Genomic DNA, 26,202 nt, shown 5'->3' on the forward strand with positions numbered 1-26,202 from the left:
CTAATTTTGTTCACACATTGCATTATATGTGCTTGAGCAGCCAATTTTGGCTTATTGAAGATAGCATGGCTAAACGAGGTTGCTTAATGTAATGCATGAACCTTACATCTGCATCAGTAAATAAACAATAAATATCAGAAAGTGTAGCCTAATTTATATGGACATTGATATTGAAAGATTTATATTGTTGTTTTTAATTATATCTTCATTCTTTTTTTTAAAAAAAAGCTTTATCTAGAAATGCTTTTAATTGGTTTTGGTATCAGCAGCTGAAATGATAGAAAGCACTGCACAGGCATTTCTCAGTCTGGAAAGGTAGCACCACAGCCATAGGAACACCAGAGCCATTGGAGGTCTGGAATGGTCAAGATGAACAAGCACACCAAGGCACAGATGTAACAGCACTAGGCAGATAGAAGTAGTAAGGATCCCACTGGGGCATATCCAGTAGAAGTAGTCTTCCTCAGTTGCAAAATGCCCCTAGCTTAATTTCCAGCAAGCAGCTTAGGTTAGCTGCAGCAGTAGTAAGACCAAGTAGCCAATACCATTTCAGCAATTAATATGCCTTGCAAGTCACACTACAAGCTTCCTGTACCCACAAAAGAAAGAGGGTTGTTTTTTTCAAGAAGCAAGTTTTGAAAATAGTTGAAAACAATAGACTATCCCAGAACCCATTACATATGCAGGCACAATCTACAATCTTGGTTGTAGCATCCTCACAATTTCACAGTAGACATAGTCCCCACCCCGAGAAATGAATACATAGCACTAATGTACTATTCCCTGCCAGCTGCTTTGAACAGTGAGTAGCAATCAATACACAGATGGAGGCTGGTAGCCCTCAGAGTTCTCTCCAGTGCGAGTGAAGGGTGGCTGCTGGTAGCTCTCATAACTGGCATTGGGGTAACTGGAGTATGGGGGTGTTGGACCTGGAGCTGGGTCGATGTAACTTTGGTCAAAATCTTGGACACCCACACGGTAACGCTGAAGGGCAAAGGCAATCAGGAGTCCCCATGAAAAAATGGAGAAGAAACTGAAGGCAATCGATACACAGGCAGAACCAGCCCCAATTAATACATCTCCAGGCTGCACTGATGACCACTGGTTTGTCAGCAAACAGAATCCAATAAACCACAAAAAGGTCCAAACAGCTGAGAAGGCTAAGTCAGCCATAACAAGGTACTTGTGATCAATGGCACTGCTAATCTGGGGGAAGTAGATGTCGACCATAAAGAAAAATATACAAGCCAGGAAGGCAACCACACCAATGCTGATACCATAACGACAGGCATCCTCACTATGATTAAAGATGCAGGAAAGATGAGGCGATGACTTCTGGTTGGTATAACCTTCCCCAATGATGCAGGAGAAAACAATGAGTGCAAATACGGCACTGAAAATGCGTGCAATGACCTGTGGCTGCTGCAAGAAATGCCACAGGTCAAACGTGCCTCCCGCTTTAGCGGCTCCGTAGGCGCCTCCGCTGCTCTCCATAACTCTCTGACGCTGCTTTCCATGACTGTCCCAGTCCAGAAACTCCCTATGGCCGCCTCACCCAAACTTGTGTTTATATCTTCATTCTTGATTGTATTACATCTAAGTAATGTTAGAGCTTGGTATTGGTACTCTTATACAGATGTAACGAACAATGATTAGCAATTATATCATTTTGAATGCTGCGTAGAGTATAGAGCAGCTTTCCACAGCTTGATGCTCTCCAGGCATTTTAACCATTCACTCTGCTGGCAGAGTTGATGGGCATAGTGTGAAACCTCCAAAAGCAGAATGGGACAACAACTCATCATGGCCAACTCATCACAGTCAACTTGCCGCAAGACAACTCAACAAATACAAAAGTTTGAAATTAATTTCAACAGAACTGTGGCCAATAATAATAAAATAAAGAAAGTCAATCCAGAAATACAAGAGAGTACAATAATTTCAATGAAAACATGGTCACCAATATTAAAAATAACTGAATGAAATGATTGATACAGCATTGAATTGTCCTGCAGCTAGTTGACCATGGGGAGTTGTCCTACACCCTCTGAAAGACACCAGGTTGGACCAGGGTCAGTTGGTGCTTCAGAAATGTCAAAAAATGTTGCATTTTGAAACCATAGAATGGCTTATGGATAATATTCTGTCTTCTGAATTGCTATGGCAAGTAAGCTTTCCATCCATCCCACTCACCCCAGGCCAGAAGAGATGAGGTGACATCTGAATATAGTCACTCATGTGTACATGGAGTAATACTTATTCAACACTTATTCAAAACTGGAACTACCCCACATGGAAATGATTCTTGCAAAGTAGAAAAATCTCCAAATATTCAGTGTGCAAAGTTTTAATGTTGCGTTGCACTCTTTTTGCATTCCTGGGAGTCTTTAATGCTGTTTGGCAGCAGAGCGAGAGGAGACAGTAATGACCATATGCCACATCATTGTTTGCTTTATCAGCTTCAGAACTATTCAACTGTCTTCCCAGCTTTATTTACATCGGTTTTTTAACCACACAGATTAACACAGTCTTCAACACAAGCCAAAAACAAATAAACTTCTATACTTTTCTATCATGGAGTGCTTTCTAACAAGACATTATCTCTAACAAGAATTATTTCTTAAGTAATAATTTGAAACCTGGTATCTCTGATCTTCCAAGGCTTGTGCCAAGTTGTAAATCTAACTGACAAATAAATGAATAAATAAATGCCATAAATAAAGCAAGTTAAAAAGTGTTTGTTTTTGACTTTTTCCAATAGATCCAGCATATATTCCTATTAAACTATTGTTACTGATTTTGCTGCTCTATAAACTTAAATGGCCATTTTCTGCAGTGCTGATCTAGTGCCATGGATAAAAATAGTCTGTTTAGGCTTTTCAGTGCATTTGCTAATCGTTTCAAAAATCAAACCTTCTCCTATATTTACCTATTTTTATCCATGAAGAAATGGGAGAAGGCAATTCCTTAATTCACAAAGTAATAAATACCTCCAGGAGGTAGGGACAATAAACCCAGTAGTTGGCAATTTTGATGCAGACTGAAGGTTGATTGGCTGACATTCTTTGCAGTCAACTATTGGCTGGCTCAGCTGAGCAATAATAGGTTGAAAGAGTTGTCTACAAACTCCAGAGTCATAAGCATACGGGCAACATCACTTTGAACATGCTTTTAAGGACAAAATGAGGGAAAGCAGGAAATTTTACAGGGTACAGGTAGTCCTCAACTTACAATCAAAATTGAGTTCAGAATTTCCATTGCTAAACAAGAAAGTTGTTAAACAAGTTTTGCCCCCATTTTAAGATGTTTCTTGCCACAGTTGTTAAGTGAATCTGGCTTCCACATTGACTTTCCTTCTCCGAAGGTCTCAAAAGGTGATGACCTCATCCCGGGACATTACAGCCGTCATTAATATGAGCCAGTTACCAAGTGTCCAATTTTTGATCACATGACCACGGGGATGCAACAATGGTTGTTAAATGTGAAAAACAGTCATAAGTCACTTTTTTCGATGCTGATGTAACTTTGAATGGTCGCTAAATTAAAGTTGAAGGTTGAGGGCTACCTGCATTCCAGATGCAATGGCTGCTAATGTGATGGTTGTTATTTTCTATTAATTGGGAACTAAGTTGCATCCTCCATTTATAATCAAAAACATTCATTATAAGCAGTTTTCATTTTCTGATCTCTCCCATATAATTTACCATAGAAGCTCCCAAGTACTTTTCACAAGCTGGCACTCTGGATTGTGACTTCAAATTATTCTGACTTTTGAAATTGGCAAAAATGGTTGCCTGCATTTCTTGTGGATAAACATATTTATTTCTTTTACACATACATGTAGTACACATTCATCCTGATGAGTTTCCATATAAAAATTGGTGCCTGGCATATCTTTTATAGCTAGAACAGCACTCCAAAGTACCACCAAGATACTGCTTTTTGTAGCAGACAAGTTAATTTTTGTCACAAAACATAGAAAGGGTCTCATCTAATGATCTGAATTTATAGTATGTTTGAGATGTGCTTCTTGACAGGAAAGTGTGACTACAGTTTAATCCTGTTTATCAGGTAATATATATAGATGGCTTCCAAGAAAACAGTGTTAAATATATTGAGGCAAAGGTGGGATTGTTAATAGCACAAAAATGATACATTCTCTTAAAACGGACATGTAAGTTCCCTAAGAAAAAAAACAATTGTAACATTTTACCACAATCCCATTCTGGCTTAAACTCCACAGAACTAGAAACTTAAGTCTGGTTCTCTCCTTGAGCAGGAGTCTCCAACCTTGGCAACTTTAAGACTTGTGGACTTCGACTCTCAGAATTCCTCAGCCTGCTTTGCATTCTCTGTTGCAATAACGTTAATATTTTTTTTCTTTTATCTAGCTGGCCTGTCTATCTCACATCAGGCACAGCCTTGATGTCATTGATGTCGGTACACTGTAAAACCGGGAGGGTATATTATAATCTATTTCAAATCTTTTTCCCCTCATAATTATTTACCCTCATTACAAGGAAACTCCTGGAGCAAGGATAAAGGAAGATAATAACTTTTAGTAGCTCATGGTAGCTTTTCTGTTTCACTGTCTTGTCTTCCAGGAAATCTCCTGAACTGTATGCATACGACAAGTTTCATTAATTAATTAATTAATCTAATTAATTTTGTAAAGCTGCCCATCTCAAACCAGTGTCTGGGCAATGAACAATGATAAAAACAATAAGAAAGAACATTTAAATATGGTGAGTTTCTCTACTTCTTTTTATTGCTATTTACTAGATTTAATGTGTCAGTAGGTATAAACCAATAACTACAGGAGGTATAAATATCATTTGAAGCCCTTCATATTTGGCAGATGACTGTAAGGTATGCCGAATGACATTTTATTCATATTTTGCTAATCTGGTTTCAAATAATAATTGAAATGAGATGCCAGTACAGGAGTTCACAACATGAATCTTAACAGTGTTATCCTATACATATTTATTCAGAAATGGCTTAATGGCTTAACCAAGGCAGCATATACTAATGTACAGGTCTCTAGCTTCTATCCTGCTACTTGCTTTGACCAATCAAATATTTGCAAATCGAAGGGTGATTTCGGGGGAGGAAATTTCAGGGCAAAAATTTTAAAGGTAAAGATCAGGGCAATTTGCCTCCCTGAGTTCTCCCATTTTTTGTTTCCATGATTAAATCCCTCTCCCCAAAAATGCCAGATGGAAAAAATGGACCAAAATTCACCAGAAAAACAGTGACCATAGGCTCAGTTCAGTTAAAATTTTACCTAACATTTAATTTAAGAAGCTCATAAAAAGTGCTATCAAAATTAGGCCATTTTGCTATCAATGTTTGGCAACATAGTGTCCAAGTATTGTGGACCACTGGCTACCCTTCTTTTTATTATACTGAAACCTGTGCAACAGTTCTACTCTTTGGAATCAGGTCTTGTTTTGAGAAGAAAATCACACCAAAGTATCTTCAGATTTTTCCTCAGAAAGAATTATTTTGGGATTGGCCAGTGGGATTATAGAGACAAGGAATGCTCCAACATTCACATGAGTTCCATGCCACCCATTCACTATCAATGAATGGTCAAAGATACCTATGCAAAAGGATACGTATGCTCATAGAATTCCATTGCATAAATTACCTATGTAAATTGTCTGACCCCTTGAAATAACTTTAAAGCATATTTAAGTTGGAGGGATGAGGGAGAAGGAGAACCTCTGGTTCCCTAGCTATAGTCGTACATCAACTCCCTTCAGTATCGACTAAAAGTGCAAATCACTGAAAGTTATACTTCAACGATATCAGGGACATGTGTGCATGTGTGTGTGAGAACAGCTGTGACCATACAATCCAAGTCCTTTTTCACATATATGCTATACAATGAATACACAAAAAAGTGTAGGGCTTGGATGGTACATTCATGATTGCCAATTTGATTTTTGATTTTTTTTACATCCCATCCCAACCTCATACGTATGTCATAGATGAGAGCCAGTTTGGTATAACAATTAAGGCACCCGCTTAGAAACTGGGAAGCTGTGAATTCTAGGGCTATGTACCTACTCCATACTATTCAGCCAGTCAGGTAACCTTGGGCCAGTCACTCTCTTTCAGCCCTGCAAAGGAAGTGATGGCTAACCATTTCTGAAAAACCCTTACCAAGAAAAATGTAGGGACTAGTCCAAGCAGTAATCAGGAATCGAAAATTGACCTGATAGCAGGTACTATACATCAGGGTCCCCAACCACCGGTCCGCGGACCGGTACCGGTCTGTGGAACAAGTCCTACCGGGCCGCTGGTTTGCTGGCGCCGCCATCTTTTTGATGAAAAAGTGCTTCCGGTGAGCTTTTCCGGGTAGAAAGCTCACGGAAGCACTTTTCATCAAAAAGGCGATCTAAGCGCTTCTGGTGAGCTTTTCCAGGTAGAAAGCCATTTCTGCCCGGAAAAGCTCACGAGCATGCGCCGCCATCTTTTTGATGAAAAAGTGCTTCCGGTGACCTCACCGGAAGCACTTTTCATCAAAAAGATGGCGGCGCCCAGCTGATGCCGGTACCGGGCAGCGGCGCCAGCTGATGCCGGTACCGGGCGCGGCATAAAAAAGGTTGGGGATCACTGCTATACATGCATGCACACCTTGTGGATATCTCTGTATAGAAAGCTGCAGGTTCTTCAGTTCTTCTCCAGGTGATCTTTTGGCACCTACACTGAGTAAATGCCTAGACTCTAAATAGCCCGCACGGCAGTCTTTCATTTATGGTACTTGTTATGGGACCCAGAGCCAAGATATATTATCTCACTGCCCTTTCCACACTTAAGATATCAGGATGTTTTTCAAGCTGAAAATCTGGAACGCTCAACATTCTGTGGTCTAATATAGATGGAGTGTGAATTGCATGAATTTTTGCTTTGGTGCCACTTGCTAGTTGAATTAGAATAAGTCCAGCCATACCCGTCCCTTGCTTTGAATAAAAGTGAGATCTCTTTTGTGACAACAAACTTTGCTTCTTTCCTTCATTTCTTTCCTTCATTTGGCCAATTCCAGGAGCAATATCCATTGCAGATCATTTTCTTTCCTTCATATAATTTGAGCAGAGTACTAGGAGAGGTTGCTCAGATCCAATCATTTTTTTTTTTTTTGTCACAGGCAGGCAAGATGCTGAGCTCAGGTATGGGAATTAACTTATTTTAACAAACACGCAGTCCGGCACTGCTTAAATATAGTTTGGGACATTTTTTTTTTAGCTGAGCAAGATTGATGGAAATGTTGTTGGAGAGTGTTAAAATGCGCTTTAGAAATAGACTTGTTTCTCCCCCAAAATGAGTGGCTCTTACGCCCTATGTTGAACAGGTGATAGACATTTAGACTAGTGACTAGATGAGACCAGGTCTGATCTTAAGGAAGAATGGTATTTTAAAGTAGTATACGAATATAACAATGTCATGCTACTTTTCACTGGAGCCTCAGGCAAGGCTAAAGCTTCATATCCTCAGAAAATTTAGAATAGGAAAGATTGAATGAATGTTCCCTTCAACTGAAACAGGCATCTACATTTGAAACAAAACTAAACATATAAGTGCAGCATAATAAGACTTTTTCTACTTCACAGAGAACATACTCCTAATATTAACTTCAACAATATAACACTTCCAATATATTTTAAGAAGTGTTGAGAGTAAGTCAGCAAGCCAGATCTGTAACTTCAGGATAAGGATTGGCTTTGAGGACTGGACCAGTTGGATTGGGGTGTGGAGTGAGGCTAGGCTGTAGCTGGGAGACGTGCCTGTGTTTCCCTGACCTCTGACCCCTTCAGTGGGCTGGTCAGAGTCTGTGAATCATGGCGGTGATTTGGAAGCAAGCAGGGTCCTTCCCGTGGATTGCTCCATCTGCAGCAGCCAGCAGCCATCCTTCCTTCCCCTCTTGCAGGGCTGGCAGTAGCCCAACGTCCTGCCTTGGCTGGCACCTAGCAGCTGACTTTGAACTGGCACTGAACAAGGTAGTCCAACTGTTTAATTAAAACAAAGCATCGTGAAGGCATGTGGTGGGTGTTGACATAACATGATTTCTACCCGGTGCGCTGAATGTCAAGGTGAAGAAATTCAATGAAGCACAGGTAAATGGCGGGAGTAACAATGAGTCATTCCCAAGCATACTGGTATATTGGGTTGCAGGCTACAAGAACTCTCAAAAGCACCGCTTAAGTCCTATCAAACACTTACATTGTTGAGAACTTATTTGGTGCCAACATTTACACACAAGGTGGTCCTGGCTCACACACATCGTAACACCCTAAAGAAGCTGGACTGTTTGATCTGTTCTGTGATGTGGCGCTGGCTTCAATTCCCAAAGGACTCTGCTTTGGGATACTTCCACTCCTATGTCAAGGATGGGGCGTTGGGAGTGCCTTGCTTCTCTACTTCTATTCTGTTTCTCCAGAAAGTACAGCTTGAGAAAGTTGCCTTGGTTCCACCATATGGCCTGAGATGGTGCAGCAGCAAAAGGCTCCTTTGGGAGCCATATTAACAAGCTGCACATGCTGAATTCCATCGTGGTTACTAAGAAAACTGTGATCCAGACAGAGTGGAAGAACTCCCTCGCCCACTCCATTCAAACAGGAAAGAATCGGGTGTCAGTGATGTGGACGGAACCAGTCACAAGTGCCCCTCCTCTTGTGCCCTCCTGGGTGTCCCTCACCTGTATCTATGGGGCATCCAGTTGAGGGGGAGCCTACTCACCACCAAATCCAGGAGTGTGCACAGCACTTGTTGTTAAGTGGTCGACAGATGCTGCAAAGGTGCCTGCCACACCCCTGAACTTCTTAACCACCTTCTGCAAGTTTGCGAGATAACTCACAACGTGAGATGCGCTCATCATAACTGTGTCCTTCATTGGGTAGAAAAATGTCTGTGACAAGATGCAGTCTGCTTGTGGGTCAAGCCCATCATACCATCAGGGCCTTCCTTTATTAAATCTCACAATTCTGGTGAGGCTTCAATTGTGGAGAGACCTCAATAATTGTGGGTCCTGGACATTTTGATAATCTCTGTCTATAGAGTGAGGAAGTTCTGGGACTTTAAAACTGCAAAATACGGCCGTACAGATTTGTCTATGGAGATTCTCAGTCATCCAGGTCATGGTTGTCTCAAAGGTGCTTTTTCAGCCCTCTCTCAACAGAGGGGGAGGGATATGACATCATCTATCTCCAGTCTACAACCCAGTCCTTTCAACAGTTCCAAGGAGGCTCCACACCCATTTGCACTACTCAGGTGACCCTGAAGATACAGATAAATCTCCAGGTGGCCTCAACAACCCTCTAAAAAAATGCAAATGACCACCTGACTGCAAGGAGTATAAATCCTTCCATTCCCCACCATCCAGCCAGAGTTGAAGAAGCTTCATGGATAAGAAGCGAAACGTCTTCAAAGAAAAACCAGAAAGCCCAGTTGCCTCTTGAAAAAGCACCCTTCCGAGGGCCATACAGATTGCATCAAAATCTCCTGAGCTGTATGAACTCTTCTGCTCAGGTGCAGCAATTGCTGGTCATTATTTCTAACTGTCATGCCCTTGGTAGAGTCGGACTCTGAGGGAGAGGAGGAACAGCTGACAGGAAGTGGAGGTGTGGCTCCGGAGGTTGTGGAGGAGGCTGGGGAAAGGCAGAGGTCGGCTGGGCAATCAGAGGAAGAACCAGGCCCATCCCCTCTGCATCCTATAACATGCAGGGAGGAACGGAGAAGGCAACAACTTGGCTTACGAAAGAGGAAGTGGCCATGATCCTCCTCATTGGTTGTAGCTAGGGAGACTAGTATATAAGAGAGACGATTACAACACAGCGTTGCCAGAAGCAAAGTGTGTTTTATCTTGGGCTGAAGTGATCTTGGTTGGCGTCCTTCCAACAGACTGTGCCTTGTTATCTCCTTGACGTTGGTAGTTACTTACCCTGGTCCGTTGTGGAAATTTCGTCATTGTAGTTTGTTTGGTTTTTTTATTTCACCTCTATCTGCTCATTAAGTTCAGACTGCTTTGCTTTCTTTTGAAGACTATTTTTGAGTAACTTTTATCTCCAACTGAGAATTATTGAACAGTTTGGATTTTGTTATGTTTGTGTTATACTCTGGGTCATCACACTAACTGGGGACTGTTATATGATCCATCTGGTGGTAGACTTTGAGCACTGAGTTTGAGTCGCAGGGACATTGTGGACCTCTGTTAAACTCATGTCATCATGACAGCATCACATGATGTATTAGGACTTTTTTCCCCTTTACTAAACCGGGCGTGGCCATGGCCAGCATGTGACCCATCCAGCCCATGGGCCGGGAGTTTGACATCCCTGCATTAGATCATTGTTCCAATGCTACAACCTTTATAGTATAACTTTAGTGTAACTAAAATTGGTTGATTTGCACTATTATGGATAATCTCGGACTTTTAGAAGTATTTATGGATTATGATCTGCTGAGCAGTAATTGCTCCAGCTCGACTGTTGTATAGCAATTTGCTGTCTTAGAGGGTTGGCGAGGGAGAGGGGAGGGTTGTTGTTGAACACTCATGATTTCTCACCTGTGTCGCCAGCTGTCTAAAAATAAAAGTTATCCAGCCAAATGCCTCATCATCTAATTAGTAAGACAGAAACAGCATTTTTTTCACCCTAACAACAAAAGCACAAGAAACAGGAGATTTTTAAACACTCCATGTTAGTTGGAACATGGACTTCCATTGAACTGGGATGTGATTCCTATGTGAGGTTTTGTAAGACCTTCATCCAGAATTTTTCACTGTCTCTCAGTGTTTTATCTGCTTATTTCTGTAATTCCTATTGTATTCTTAAAAGCCATGGGAGCAGTGAGGCATGAGATTCATCATGGATTATTACCCCAATTTTGCCGATTGTAGGTTCCAGACCTGTCAGATATAGCTTGGCATGAGGCCTTTGTGAGCCAGATAAAAACATTACCACAGAGAGCTACTTTCTGGCATTGGAATGTAATTGTTACATAGCTCAATATCTATCTGGAAAATGTGTGCTGAAAACTTACTGATTCAAAAAGGAAGATAACTTGCCATGATACTAAAGCATCAAAACTCTTGTAAAAACTCTTGATAATTGTCAACTCAAACACTTGGCATTAAAAGTTTGGCTGGCACGCTTGTAGTACTGAACAGTGCAAGGCAAATATACCTTGCTAATTCACCACTGTTGGCAACTGCCTTAAGTTGCAATCTTCCTATTTATTACAGATAACGTGGCAGAAGCAATACTCATATATTTTTCCTCACGTTATCTCTCCTTAATGAAAATCGGTTACAGAAGTCCATGGGAAAGAAAGTACCTTCATATTTTTGACACAGTTGTAAGATGTATCTGTGTCTAATGAACTTCTGGATGGGGCAAATGGGAAGAAGGGCCAATGGAAACAAGTTTAGATCCATGTAGGTATAAGAGTCATTTATCAGTATTGACTGTGTCCAGTCAGCTGTTGTCTGCAAGAAAGCTTAGTAGATAGCGGAATCATCCCTGTGAGACTTCTGGCAAGTATAACCCAGAAGCTGAACTAAGCTGTGTGGAGTGTCAGGAAAACCTTGATTTACTGTAGAGTCCTAGCTAGAGAAGCCTAACATTAAAGTAGCCAGTTAGGCATCACAAAAACATAAAACAGAGGAGCACAAAAAAACACACCCAAACCCAACCCAACCCAAACAAAACAAAGCCACTTTGGTATGGTGCTTAAGATGCTATCACAGAGACCAGGAGACAATGCATCTTAAGCCTTTCTTAGGTGTGAAAACTGGTTGAGTTAATTTTTGCCCAGTCACTATCTCTCAGCCCAACTCATCTCACACATTGTGCAGGAAAAATAAGAAACAAGAGTATTAGGTATGTTCACCGCCTTGAGTTACATTTTTTAAAAAAGTGGAAGAAAAAATAGAAGCACTAACATCATCTGCAGGTTGCAAACCCTATTTATATGTATATATGAAAATATAAAAATAACTGCTATAATTTAAACAGAAATAAAATATGAATTCCTCCGAGGTTTGACTTTTGCTGGGCAGTAACAAGACTCTGCCTTTTCTTTTCATGACTTTTTAAAAATGGAACTTTCAAATATAGAATGCTTTCAAAGAGAAGATTGTCCTCTGGATACCCCTTCAAATAGATGAGACCTGACCAACCTATTTTTACTTCCAGTAAAGTACTTGTAAGTCATGGAGAAAGGAACTTGCTGTCTCTTGAGGAAAAGTAATGGTTGTAAACAGACCCTAACTCTCCATTTCTGAATTTATTTACATGCTCAACTGTAGAGAACCATTTTGCAAGATTCTGTAGCAGGTGAAAACAGAGACAAGTGCAAAGGTAATTTGACTTTCTTGTGTTTTTTTCCCCTATGAAAATGTTTCAGTTCTCATCCAAGAAGTGTCTTTGGTTCTAACCGGTTCTTCAGTTCTAACTGGTTCTTCAGTTAGAATCGAAGAAGCTTCTTGATGAGAAGCAAAATGTTTTCAAAGGGAAAAAAAAACCCCAAGAAAACCCAGTTGCCTTTTGGAAAAGCACTCTTTGGAAAAAGCTGCAAAGATAGAATACGAATATGGATAGTATGGAACAGAAAAGTTGAACACAATGCAAGATAAGATAAAATAATTATAAATTGACATCTTAGGGTCGGTGAATTGAAATGGACATCTTGACATCTTAGGATCGGTGAATTGAAATGGACTGGGACTGAATGTTTTCAGTCAGAAGATCACACCATTGTTACTCAGGATATCAGAATCAAAGAAGAAACGGTTCTTCTTTTATAGTTAAAAAGGATAGCATTTGGCTATAATGCAATTGGTGACTAAATAATATCAGATTGACTTCACTGAAAACCCTTCAATACAACCCCCATTCAAGTTTATGCTCCAACCACCATGCAGGAGACTGATGACTTCTATTAAGTTCAATTTGAAATCGACAGGATGCAAGCAAGATGTGGCTGCCTATGATTGAGACTGGTTAAGGTTGATTTTCCCCCCCTGATTTATGTATAAGGTTACCTGCATTTTTTCTAGTATAGCATCAACAGCTTTCTCTCATCAAATATTCTTTAGATGTATTGATCTTTAGCTCCTGTATCTAAGGCAGGATGACCTGCTGCTCCTGCAATCAGGGGAATTGAACTTAACACATCTAACGAGAAATTGACTGGGAAAGATGGCCAAAACAGAGCCATCTTATTTATAGTTTCTTATCCAGGTTTGCATAACATTCAAACAACCCTGTCAAGTGTCTGATATTACCTAAGACCAGGGGTGTCAAACTTGCAGTGTCACATTGCTGTCATGTGATGTATTGTGACTCCCCCCCTTTGCTAAAATGGATATGGGCGTGGTCAGTGCATGACAGATCCGGCCCACGGGCTGTGAGTTTGACACCCCTACCAAAGACTGTCACAGCTTGGGAGGGTAAAACCAGCAGGAAACCTCTGAGAAAAACCTGTTTCAGGAAATCCTATATGCATATGAGAAATTCTATACACATACTCCTATTGCAAAGTGTGAGAGGAGAGGCTGGCTGCAAACTGGCCAGCACCTAGACTGCTGGTGCACTCTCCGTTTATGTGGGCAGGGAATGATTGTCCTTTTATGACTTGTGGACTTCAACTGCCAGAATTCCTGAGTCAGCATTGTGGGAGTTGAAGTCCATAAGTCATAAAGGAGTTATTGTTTACCACTTCTGCTTTAAGATCTCTCCCTAGCCACCTAGCAACTGGTGTCTATAAAAGCTGAGGAGTGAGGTAGCTAGGAGTGTTAGTGTAGGATTGTTGATGTGAGAGTGGGAAGGAAGGGAAGGTGGTTTGTGTTAGTTTGGGAAACTAGCCTGAAGTAGCCTAAGCCAAATTTACTCTTACCATTCTCCAGAAATAGGGCTCACAAAGTGAAGTAGTAGTGGAGGAATAGAAGTTGTAGCTGAACTAGTAGAAGACTGGTATATTAACAGTGAGTAAAAGCTGTTGAGTTCTTGTTGGGTGTGTGTTGCCTAGAGTTGTATTGGCTGTCTTGGAATTTTGGAGCACATTAACATGGGTAAAAGAATCCATGACGCAAGACCGTAAATCCAAGCAGAAATCCAACAGAAATCCAAGCAAACACCATTTGTCATATTTGTCACAGTCTCCCGAGAGTAGAATATAAAACCTGACAAAAAAAAACCATACGCTTTTAGTGATAAGTGTGGGTGTAATGTTTTACTACTCCTTGGTAGGATTCATGATATAAAGGATAGGTGACCAGATTTACAAAAAAAAATAAAAAAATAAAAAATAAAAATAAAAATCATCATTAAACAGACAGAGAATGGCCAGAATACATTCCAAGAATTGCTGATTACCAAACCACAAAAGTTGCATCATGATCTGGAAGACTTGAGTGGTTTCTGAGCAGGAGAAATTTTGGGATGGCTTGACCAAATGAAATCCTTTATTTTTATTTTCAGAAACTGTTTAGAGAAGTGAAGGGCATTATTTATCTGCAACAGTCTTTTATTTCTTGCTTCAGAACAGAAAGTAAGCATTTCTCTTATCTAAAACAGTATGTTATTTTCCAAACTGTTTAAATGCTCAAGTCAAGGATTGTGCGCTTATTCAAAACAAGATTCTATTTATGAAACCTAATTCTTTTAGTATGTTCAAACAGAAATCCAAGCAAACACCATTTGTCATATTTGTCCCAGTCTCCCAAGATTAGAATATAAAACCTGACAAAAGAAACCCATACACCTTTAGTGGTAAGTGTGTGTCTAATGTTTTACTACCCTATGGTAGGATTCATGATATAAAAGATAAGTTACCAGATTTACAAAAATAAAGGCCATATTGATTTGTGTACTTTTGCATCATCATTAATGTCAGTCTAAAACAATTTGCAGAGTCCTGGGCAAAATATCAAAAATGAAATAAAATCCCTGACATGATCAAATTTCACATTTCCATGGGAGTGTACTTACTACCCACAATATCACAAAAAGTTTGGGAACTACTTCTCGAGTCAAGACTATTCCCCTTATTAATTATCTTCCCGTAGAATCTGTATAATAATTTTTTTTGGGGGGGGGGGTGTCTTCACTTTTCAGGAACACAATGTAGAACCCAGCACAGCTGTTAAATACAATGTGACCTTCAAAATGAGCAATGATTTTAGAGTTGCCATTCTGTTTCCATGTATTATTTTGAAAATCTGTTCTACAGAGGCAATAATGCCACATAGAGACCCAGAAAACTGTAACTAGACTGGGTTTAAAATGCTGCTCATAGTCCACAAATGGGTAAAGTTTCTGATTCATTCATCATCATCTAAGACTTTTCCTTCTATTTTTTTGTACAATGCTTCTCTACATATGTCAGTTCTCAAACAAATCTTAATTCGTTTTGCACTTCCCACTTGCCCTGTAGAGACCTTCCACCCTTTTCCAAATATAGATCTGGCGCAGCAGAGAATGTAGGCCAATCATTGAATATGTCCCCCATTTTTTAAAGAAAAATAATACAACTATTACAGAAAGAAAAGACACATTTCTAAAACTAAGTTTTCAACTCTTGACCCACATCTCTTCTTTCTCCTCTCAGCCAATTTTTTTTCGGAACAATGTCTATCATGCTGGTAATTTTTTCCTACAGCTTTTATCATTCTATTGAAGATAGTGAATTGATTGTCCAGAAAGCAGAGCCAGATATTTTACCAAAAGAGCCATGAAAGAACACAGGAGTTGCTGTTGGGACCAATTATTGTGAAAAGTAAGATTGGAGAGCATAAATTGGAGATTGGAGAGTTCCAGCGCCCAGTTTACTGAAGAAATTTAAAGAAAGTTTTGCTTATACAGTATTTAGAAACTTTGCTCATATGTTGAGATAGTCCAGCTCAACAAAAAATACAAACTTCTGTCAAATGTGTGATTCTGATGCTATAAATATGATAACAAATGACTTATTATCAAAAACCTGCTAGCGGCAGTTTGCACTGCATTATGGGCATTGTGGTCTGCACAGTTCACTCTAAGCTTTTCAGAGACTGTTCCTTTAATCTTTAAAAAGTACTGTTCCCCTGCTTTTAACTTGACCATCAAAATTAATGTTTGTGCTGCCAAAATAAAACCCAACCACCTTCTATTTATTTGATTTCTATAGTTGCCCATCTCAACATCTGCCTCTGAGACTACATCAGAAAAACAAGAATTAAAACAATGCATATGCATATACATATTTCATTCTAACTTTTATGGATGGTATGTGTCTTCCTCAATCTTGGGTCTTCTACCAGAAACCTGGGAGTTTGAGTCGTTCTGCACTGTATCTTAGCTGTTCCTAGCACTGCACTTTTCTGGACAGAGAGCTCCGATATTGCTCCTGGGATCTGTTGGAGCCAATTTCCCAGCTTAGGAGTCACAGCCCCAAGTGCTCCTGCCACTACTAGGACCACTTTGGTCTTTACTTTCCACATCCTCTCCAGTTCCTCCTTCAGACCCTGTTATATCTCCAGCTTTTCAGACTACTTCCTGAGATTGCTGTCACTTGGGATTGCTACATTCATCACTACTATTCTCTTCTGGTTCTTGCCTACTACCATAGATTTGCCAGTAATTGCCTGCCTGCCTGGTTCTGGAAGCCCCATGTGATCTTAGCTTTATTGTTCTCCACAACTTTTTGAGGGATCTCCTATGTAGACTTAGGAAGGCCTAGCACATATTCTGTGAATAAAATTCTAGAATATAAATCGTTGGATGAGTACACTGGGGTAAGAAAACTGAGTAAGAAAACTGGGGTCATCTGTTAGGTCAATACCACCTAACTTATACTTTGTTAGAATTTCTCTGAGGTTTCTCTGCACTGCCTGCATCTTGGGTCCTGTCTAGGATGGTAGACCCCTGTTTCTATCGATCTGGTGCTTAGTGCTTGTTCTTGCACTGTTATGATCAGTGCTTAGTGCTATCTTTTAGTCCAGCCCTTTCAAGTCTCTGGTAGGATTTCCCAATGTCTGCTACCACAGCTATCTGTTGATGGCACATCCCATGCAGGCTCTTGTCTTGTAATGGCAGTTCCTCTACTTGATCTTCCTTCCACATTTGCTGCTACCTCAAGCATTCTTTCAGCAGCTCATCTTTGGGTGCTGATGGTATTCCTGGATGCTCTGGGTTTCGTCCATGACAATGGCTTTGACGCTCATCAGAGTCCACCCGCCCTCTTTCCAGTCTCTGAATGTTGGACTCCTTCATACATTGTGAGGAGCTTCTGAGTCTTCACATTGGCAGCTTCCATGACCTCCTTTGCCCAACTCATTATACCGGCAGGTATCTGATGATCGGCAAGGACATTCATGTCGAAAGCATTATCTTGTCCTTTCCATTGAGCTGGCTTTTCAGGACTTGTTTGATCCTTCGGTGATGTTTCGATGTTGCTGTCTTCCTTGCTTCCTCACTGTGCTTCCCAAGTGACTCTGGGATATCAAGGTACCTGTGGCTGGTTATATGTCTGCCGTGTGATCTGCTAATAGTTCCACTCCATCGGTCTTAACTAGCTTCCCTCTCTTAAGTATCGCTGAACTACACTTAAATAACAGAATAAGAGTTGGGAGAGGGACCTTGGATGTCTTCTAGTCCAAATGCAAATGGCCATGTAAGACCTGAAATTAAGTTAACAATGTTTATTAGTACAACCCACACATCCAACAACTCCCACACAAAATCCAGGAAAAAGAACATCATCATCAGAAAATGCTGATCATGTCCATATGTGGGATGTGGTCCTTGCCCATTATTTTACCCAAAAGTTTTCTGAGTTCAGCTTTTGGCCATCAAAAGCTTCTTACTCATCCCTGTAGTAAACAAATGGCATCTGGGAGAGATGGCTGAGTGGGAAAGAAGATGATTCTCTTTGCCTTCTCTTCCCAAATGGTGGAGGAACATTCCAGATTTTGCTGAGTCTCTACAAAATATCCCAGAGACACTCAGGACTGAGTTGCTGTTCTTATCTCATTTCAGCAACACAGAACAGAAATCTGTGTCTGCTTGCAAATCCATGCAGCAGTTTTTTGCTTACTAATATAATCCTAATAAAGCACACAATATCACCAGGTTTAATTATGCCATCCAGATATTAAGAAATTTGCCTCTTGCTGTTCTACGTCCTGCTCTCAAACAATAATCTTTTCTTCATCTTCTGCTCTCTGCATGAAACTGAATAAGTGTTCCATTTATATGGCTCTAGACTCTGGATGTATGCTTACCCAAACCTCATTTAATCAGTTCAGAAAATCCCAAACTACTAAAGGGCTTTTATCACCCTTGTCCTCATTCAAAGCAAGAAAAAAGCTGAACTAAATGTGAATATTCACATATTCAAAACCTTTGGGAATGCCTCCTTTAAAAGGATACATGAAAGAAACACTTGTGCCTGAGCTGATTTTTTTTTTTTTTTGGCCTATTATTGAGCAATATCATAGGTAGGATCCCAGCATTTTGATAAACTTGAAAGCTTTGTGGACAAAGATTTTTCTTTGGGGTGGCTTCCTCCTGACTGAAGGCGTATCTTTCCATGCTACCATTTTTGGTGGTTTTGGGATGTGGAGGGTTAACTGGTTAAAGCAGGGGTGTCCAACCTTGGCAACTTTAAGACTTGTGGACTTCAACTCCCAGAATTCTGGGAGTTGAAGTCCACAAGTCTTAAAGTTGCCAAGGTTGGACACCCCTGGGTTAAAGCATCTTGGAAGCCCTCAAAATGTACTGTTCCCATCATCCTCAGCTTTGCTGGGAAGAATTTCTGTGAACTTTAGTGCCAGCACATTGTGAATTATCCTTAGGAAAGGCTGGTGTGTACTTAGTTGCTACATGTGTGCTGAAAATAAAATGTGTTGGAATGTGTCATAAATATAAACAAGAATCTGTAATTCACTCTTTATCTTTTGTTAAGGAAACGGGTACTCCTACCCATTTTTCCTGCCTCCCAGTTGATCTTCCTGTGGTTGTAGAATGGAGAGAGACAGTTCCTTATATAAGGCTAGTGTAGTTTACTATTTATAGGAAAATACACGAAAGAGTGCAGCTGCTGTGTACATTCTTCCTATTTAGATGCATTTAAGAATACATCGTCAATAGCAACCCTGAAAACGCATTGCACTGATTAACGTGTACATCAGTGTGGGTGTGGTGTGTATTGTGCCATTGGTGTATTCACCTCCACAGTCATGCACGTTGTTGGGCTTATCTTCTTTATCTCTTTGGATATCATGATAAAGTATCTGCTGAAGAGATATGCCCTTGTTTTGGTCATGATCTTGTGTACCTGCTGTGGATTTGAACAAACAAACCCTTCTTCCCTACGCATAAAGTACTTATCACTTTATCAGTACTTAAAGCCTATTCTGGAGGTAGATGTTTATTGTTTATAAACAATAGAAATCCATCTGCACAAGAATGTACATCTTTTTGTTCATTGTATAAGGGCCTTTCCCACTGCTGAGATGAAGTGCTCTCAACTATCCTTGAGCTGGCAGAAAACAAAACCAGCATAGAATTTGCAGTCACCATTGTTAGTCCTTATGTTACCTCCCTGAAACTGCTTGGCTTTTATTTTTTATTTTTTTGCAACCTAATGATGACAGTTTGCCTGTTTTTACCCAACCAGGCCCCATCCTTGTAAGGTATCAAAATGAAGGAAAATAAAACCTATTGTAACACTAGCGCAATGCAATGACCTAAAGTCTGTTTCGTTATGTCCTGGGGATGAGAACACCTTAAAGGACACGCCAGAAAACTCATATTGCTGGAATACATTTGTGCTATGGTTTGGTTTGAATGAGGAAAAGATGTAAATAAACTAGAGACAAAAAGAAACAACATAATGCTCTCCAAAAGGTATCGGAAAGAAACAGAATAGATTAACCATGATTTCAGACAACATCTGTAATATCTATATAAAGTTTTATTCTCCCCAAAAGGTTTAGTTGTGAGTGAAAGAATTAAATCCTTTCTCAAACCTGAGATAGTCTTGCCAGCTTAACTCATAGCAAATGTTACTTTTGAAAAGAAAAGACATTTTAAAATTGTCTTCTTGCAAAAGACATACAATATGTCAGGCAATACATATACTGAAATCAAATGAGGAAGCCAGAAAAGTACTATAGAGTGCTTTAAGAGTTCATTTTATAAGTACTAATTAGACAAGATCAATTAATATAAATCATAGCAGGCCATTAATTTCTTTTGTCTTTCAGATCCTGTTACATTAATTAATTCTCTCTTTGGCCTTCATCCTAATATAGATGAAGTTATATTCATTATAGGAACAGTTTTCTATCTTCGAAACTGGGGCACCAGGAGAAAAAACATGCAGCTTTTTTTACATGTATCTATAGAGTTTCCTTATGACATTAGCACTTTTAAAAAGAATACTATTTGTGCAAACTTGCAAAAATCCTTTGTGTGAGTTATGTATAAGCAATATATAATTGTCCGTTGTGTTTTCATTTATGTCCTAATATAACTCTAGATTGTTTTTGTTCACTTACTGATCAATGGGAGCAAAGGTATTATGCTTTCCTGACAAATGAATTACTCTCTGAACTTTAAAACTTGCTTTGGGGGTCCGTCCATCACTTGCAAACTATAACGCCTGTTACCCAGATTGCTAGTTGTCTTGTCTAATGCCTACAGGTTAAATTATCTCGATTGCCTTTATATACTTTGATTCAAACACAAACTTGTTCCCAATCCTGATTCTGCATTCTCTACGAGTTTTTCATTGTTCAGGTCAAACATCGAGCATAAATCTTAACATTTCCGGGGGTTTTTTGTAGCTGTTGCATGGCTGGTCCTGGAATGTCCTCTGTTCTTTTTGTGGTTGTCTGGGAGAAGAGGGTTTATGTTTGAAGAACAAAATGCTATCGGCTAGCTTTACACACACACACACACACACACACACACACACACTTTTTTTCTGCAGTTGGCCCATTACCTTTTGTTGCCTGATATACTGTTAGGTGACACCTTCAGACTAATTTCAGAAAGCTTCTGCAAAAGATTGATTCAGATTTTTGATAAAAGCTACCTGTCTCTTCCTTACAGCCTGCAAGAGAGAGAGCATAGATCTCCCTGAGAATGAGAAAAAGAAGGGTGGTTGCCACCAAAATAATATGTGTCTCCACTTTTGATTTGGGCCCTGCCTATTGCTTTGTTCAGCATTCTTCACTGTATGTGGACTGATTACCTCTAAGGCAATGTGACCCTTAACAAAAAAAAAAAAAAAAAAGATAAACCAGTGTAAGTTAGGATCTCCCCAGATAAGATGAATGTGAAAACCAATATGAAATTAAGATTGAACGAAATGAAATTCCACTCTTTAACAAATGGACCTGGGAGTCCATTTTCAAGTTTGATTATTGCTGATCGTGGGACTATAAAAAAACCCACAGTGCTAAATCCTATTTGCCTCTTTTCCAAGTCACTGCAGATTCTACCAACACACATTCACATACGTGCCTGCTGGGCAGCATCTTTAGTGTCTCTGTCTTTCATCCTACATGTTCCAAGCCATATGTTCATCTTGGCACTCCTTCCTGTGCTATATTTTCTTATGACTAATTGCAGCCTGAGCACATAGCCTTGGATTTTTTTAATATGGAGATGATCCATCTCAGGAGTTAAAGCTGGCAGCCCCAGGGAACCATAGGCATTTCAGTCCAGATGGGTATCCCTTGATGAGAGCTCTAGTAGCACCTATCAATTTCTGTATCTCATCTACCAAACTCTTTGTCAGCTTTTAACCATCAGTCTGATTCAGGCTCCAGCTATCATGGAGATGCAACTGAAAATGACATTGTGAGGGCATGTCGTCATATATATTTTAGTAAAAATATATAATTCTTCTTCTTCTTCTTCTTCATCATCATCTTCTTCATAATGTTATTCCCGCAGGTGCAGGGTTGGCTTTGTGGATCAACGAACACAATCTTGCATGATCAAGCACAGCATCTGGCTCATGTCTGCATGAGCCAGATGCTGGGTATTTATTTATTTATTATTTAGATCATGGATATTTATTTATTTAGAGGATTTATATGGCTGGCTTCTCACTCTCAGTGACATTGGAAAGCTTATAAACAATTAAAAAAAAACACCTAATATACAAAAAAAGCAATACTTCCCCCAACCCCCAGGTGACAACAAGCAATCAAATGAGCCACTTGATGGGCTCCATCTCTCTCTGGGTTCCCCAGGTCTGTTGGCAGAACCAGGTCTTCAGAGCCTTGTCAAAGTGGGGACCAGTCTAATCTCTGTGGGGATAATCTTCCAAAGGGAGGGAGCCACTACGGAGAAGGCCTTTTTTCTGGGTCCCACCTGATGTAATTCCTTAATTCCTATTAAACCTCCCACTAGCAGCAGTGAACGACAGTGATCTGTAAAGATAATAATAGTCAAGGATCTAGAAAATGAAGACCCTCATTGTTTCATTTAACTCATTGTTTCATATAGAGACTAGCAGCAACTTTCCTTATTTTTGGATAAGAATCCTTTTTATCCCAACTTAGTGAAACCAGGGATTGAAGCTTGTGCAAATAGTACAAATGTGCCACTAATATGAACCAGTGCTTGTGTAGTAAAAATATAGTTTTTTATTGTTTAATGTTTATTTATCAAACAAAAATTACAAATTCAAACAAGCAAAATGTAAAAATTAAAATGAGACAGGGCTGATAGGCACATTAGTCCCCCCATTAAGGACTTCTTAAATATGGGTTGAGATCCACAGGAAGTAAATTGAAATTAAAACTACGAAAGTTAGTGGCTGAGACAACTGAATCAGATAGAATATTCCAGCCTTTGACAACTGTTACAAAAATCAATTTTTTTACAATCGAGTTTAAAATGGTTTACATTAAGTTCAAAGAGATTATTTGCAAGTGTTACCTAAGTCTAACTGCAAGCATCGCAGTTTTTAGCTATCCAAACCAAGAATTTCAAGTCTAGTAACATACAGTATTCTATTATGGGCAGAAGAATGCAAGACTTTTCTTGTAAAGTACTTCTGAACTTGCTTGATTGTATTAATATCTGATATGTGATAAAGATTCAAAATCATTGAACAGTATTCAAGGATTGGTCTAACATATGTTTTGTGAGCTCTAGTGAAGAATACAGTATTTCCAGATAAGAAACTTCATAAAATTAAGTTTACAATTTTGTGTGTTTTAGCAATGCTGTTACAATGAACTTTAGACAATAAATCCTTAGAGATGATTACACCTAGGTCCTTAACAAAATAAGGGTCATCTGCTAAATCAACACCACTTAACTTAGACTTTACATTTTGGTTTTATTTTCTGATATGTAAAACCAAACTTTTCTTAACCGAAGCACGAACTTGCCAAATAGATGACCATTCAAAAAATGTGGTCAATGTCATTTTGCAAAATAAATGATTTTTTTTTTAGTTTTAAACAATTTTACATCATCAGCAAAGAGGACACAATTACTTTTAAGTTGACCATATAAGTCATTTATGTAAATCAGGAAAAGAGTAGGTCCTAGGACACTGTCCTGATACTTTTTAACTGATACCGAATCAGACATTGAGTTGCCTATTTTAACTATCTGCATCCTGTTAGACAAAAAAAGCAGCAATCCACTTGTGTGGAAATCCAGAAATACCATAAGAATTTAGTTTCAAGAGCAGCTTATTGTGTACTATTTGCAGAAGTCTATGTAGATTACATCTACAGCTTTGCCTTGATCAAGGCATGTTGTCCAAATATTTTTACAATGCAAAAGTTGTAAATTACACGGCACATTTTTTTCCGGAAACCAAACTATTTGCTGAAACAAGTTGTTTTCCTCCATATGGCAAATCACCAATTAATTTATGACCGATTCCACCATTTTGCATGTAACACAAGTTGAAGAGGTGGGCCTGTAATTTTCAACTAAACTGGGATCACCATTTTTAAAGATTGGAATCGCTGTAGCTAATGACCATAAATTAAGCAAAGTGCTAGTTCAAAATGATACTTCAAAATTGTGCAGAGAAATAATAAAAGGAAGGAGCATTGAACTTGACACTGAAGATTTTCTAGTTTGGAATTTTAAAAATCCAGATGTTATTGTGGAAATGTATTTGGTGATAATCTCTAACTTAGTTCTTCATGCATTTTGTTTACACCATTAGAGTGAATTGCTTCATCCCTCCCTTCCTTTATTGTATGCTGATTTCGGGTGTTGGTTACAATTACCATGCAATTCTGGAGCAAATAAGGTTACTCAAATGGGAATGCATAGCTCCTCTATCAGGCATATCACTAAAGATAGACAATCTCTGATGATATTAATCAGAAAGTCCCAGAATTTCTTAGCTCTTTGGAAGATCTGAGATGATGAAAGGCTGTTTTACAAAGTAGGGGGAAAGCTCAATTTAGTTTCTGTCTCCCCCGCTTCCCCTAGCACACAAACTATCCTACTCAAAGCATCTCTGTCTGAAAATTGCATATATGGCCCCTCTTGTCCTGGGCAATTGCTGATGTACTTGCTATAATCAGGTCTTGATAAGAACCGCTGCTGACACAGTCAATCAGTCCCATGTTTTATTTGAACATGATCAGAGCCCTTGGATTACACTAAAGCCAGCTTTATGTGACTGATGAGTTCCTGATTTCTGAGTTGTGCCAATTGCTGTTGTTCTTGCTGTGCATTCTCCCTGCCTAATTCACCACAGGGGTCTGTTTCACATTGCAAATAGTAAGAAAAAGGGGGAAAAAAAGTAAGTTTGTTGTGTGAACCCAAATCCTTAAGCATGCTTTGAAGTTCTGTGCTTTGTAATTCAAAAGTCATCTGGCTAGTGTCTGCTCTTTTGCCAGCTTTAATCAATGAACAATAATCAATTATCATATCAAAGTGTTCAGTGGCTTTCCCTGACGGTATAGTAATGTAGCTTGTGTGGCCTCATTTCCTGACATGACTCTGAACTGAAGCCAATGCCATGGAAGTGGTTTCTAGGCCTCCCCCCCCCCCCCAACAGTATGGAGTTTCTCTCCTGTTTATACCCATGGGAAGAATTTGATCTGCCAACAGTGTCCATTCTGTTTTTGGACAGACACAACTGGATCAAACCCAGGAAGCCTGGGGTTCCTAATGTGAATCACCTTGCCTGCAGATGCCTCAGCTCTCAACAGGCTTTCTTCTCTCCTGTTTTTTTTAAAAAATATATTTAATTAAAAACAATATTTGGAAAGCTGTTAGGCTGCCAAGCAAAATGCTGGGTTCCAGCTCTGTATTTATTTTCAAGAATGCTTCTAGGAACTTCTCGCTGAAGCCTTCCTCAGGAGTACAACTGCAGGGTTGCCAAACTTCTTGTCATTGTTCCCAGGTCTGCTTCCCACAAAGTTGTTTTCGAAGTTTTGTGTGTCTGAACATTAAATAAGGAAATCTAAAATGCTTTTAATTTTCTTCTTCTTACAACTTGGGAAGGAAGGGAGATTCCCAGGGAGGTAGATTCAGCTAAGATTCACTCTTTGTAGCAGCCTACCTATAATTCTCTTTGGAGAACATTTACAAAAAGATTTACAAGAGAAATCAAAACACAGTAACAGCAATGAGATGAAAAAAAACAACAAGTAATGATTAGATGGATATACTATAATATAATATGACTGAATTTTGTTTTAGTATGTTTTATGAGCCTAGTCACTGTATCTTTTAAAATTATGATAGGCTACATTTAAAAGTCTTAGGGTTTAGTACAGTTGGCTGGGGAATTCTGGGAGTTGAAGACCATACATCTTGATGTTGCTTGATGTTGTTGAGAAAGAATTTTTAGCTTATAAGTCCAGCCATATGAGCTTGGGTGTTTGGGAAAGATACTCTCAGAACAAGACAAATGATGCAAAGCTTGCTTTTTATCGGGCTGGAATAATGAAAACCCTGCTTTTATAGGGCTAGGTGAAAACAGATGGCTACCAGAGTGTGTGTGTGTGGGGGGGGAGAAGGGAGGATTAAAAAAATATCAAGATGGTGGCTGCAATTGTATAATAGATGCCCTTCCTTGTAACTGTGGGGCTTCAACTGTGTAGTTGCACCCACCATTTTGATTTTTTAAAAAGTTGAATCCATTCATTTTTTTAAAAAACCAGTGATCACAACTGCCTTCTTGTCTTTTTAATAGAAACAACCCTTT

At 39.4% G+C, this 26,202-nt stretch overlaps 1 pseudogene across 1 annotated transcript; it reads right to left on the reverse strand.

The window, feature by feature from the left end:
• Positions 1-225: 225 nt before the first annotated feature.
• Positions 226-1,521, reverse strand: LOC113413608 (synaptogyrin-2 pseudogene; annotated as a pseudogene). The gene has a single exon (XR_015748811.1). The product of XR_015748811.1 is annotated as a synaptogyrin-2 pseudogene (transcript).
• Between the last annotated feature and the right edge of the window lie 24,681 nt (positions 1,522-26,202).

Source organism: Notechis scutatus, chromosome 3 (genome assembly GCF_049901735.1).
Source record: "Notechis scutatus isolate UNSWTSFEM ecotype Mainland chromosome 3, rNotScu1.2, whole genome shotgun sequence".
Classification (NCBI taxonomy): Eukaryota; Metazoa; Chordata; class Lepidosauria; order Squamata; family Elapidae; genus Notechis; species Notechis scutatus.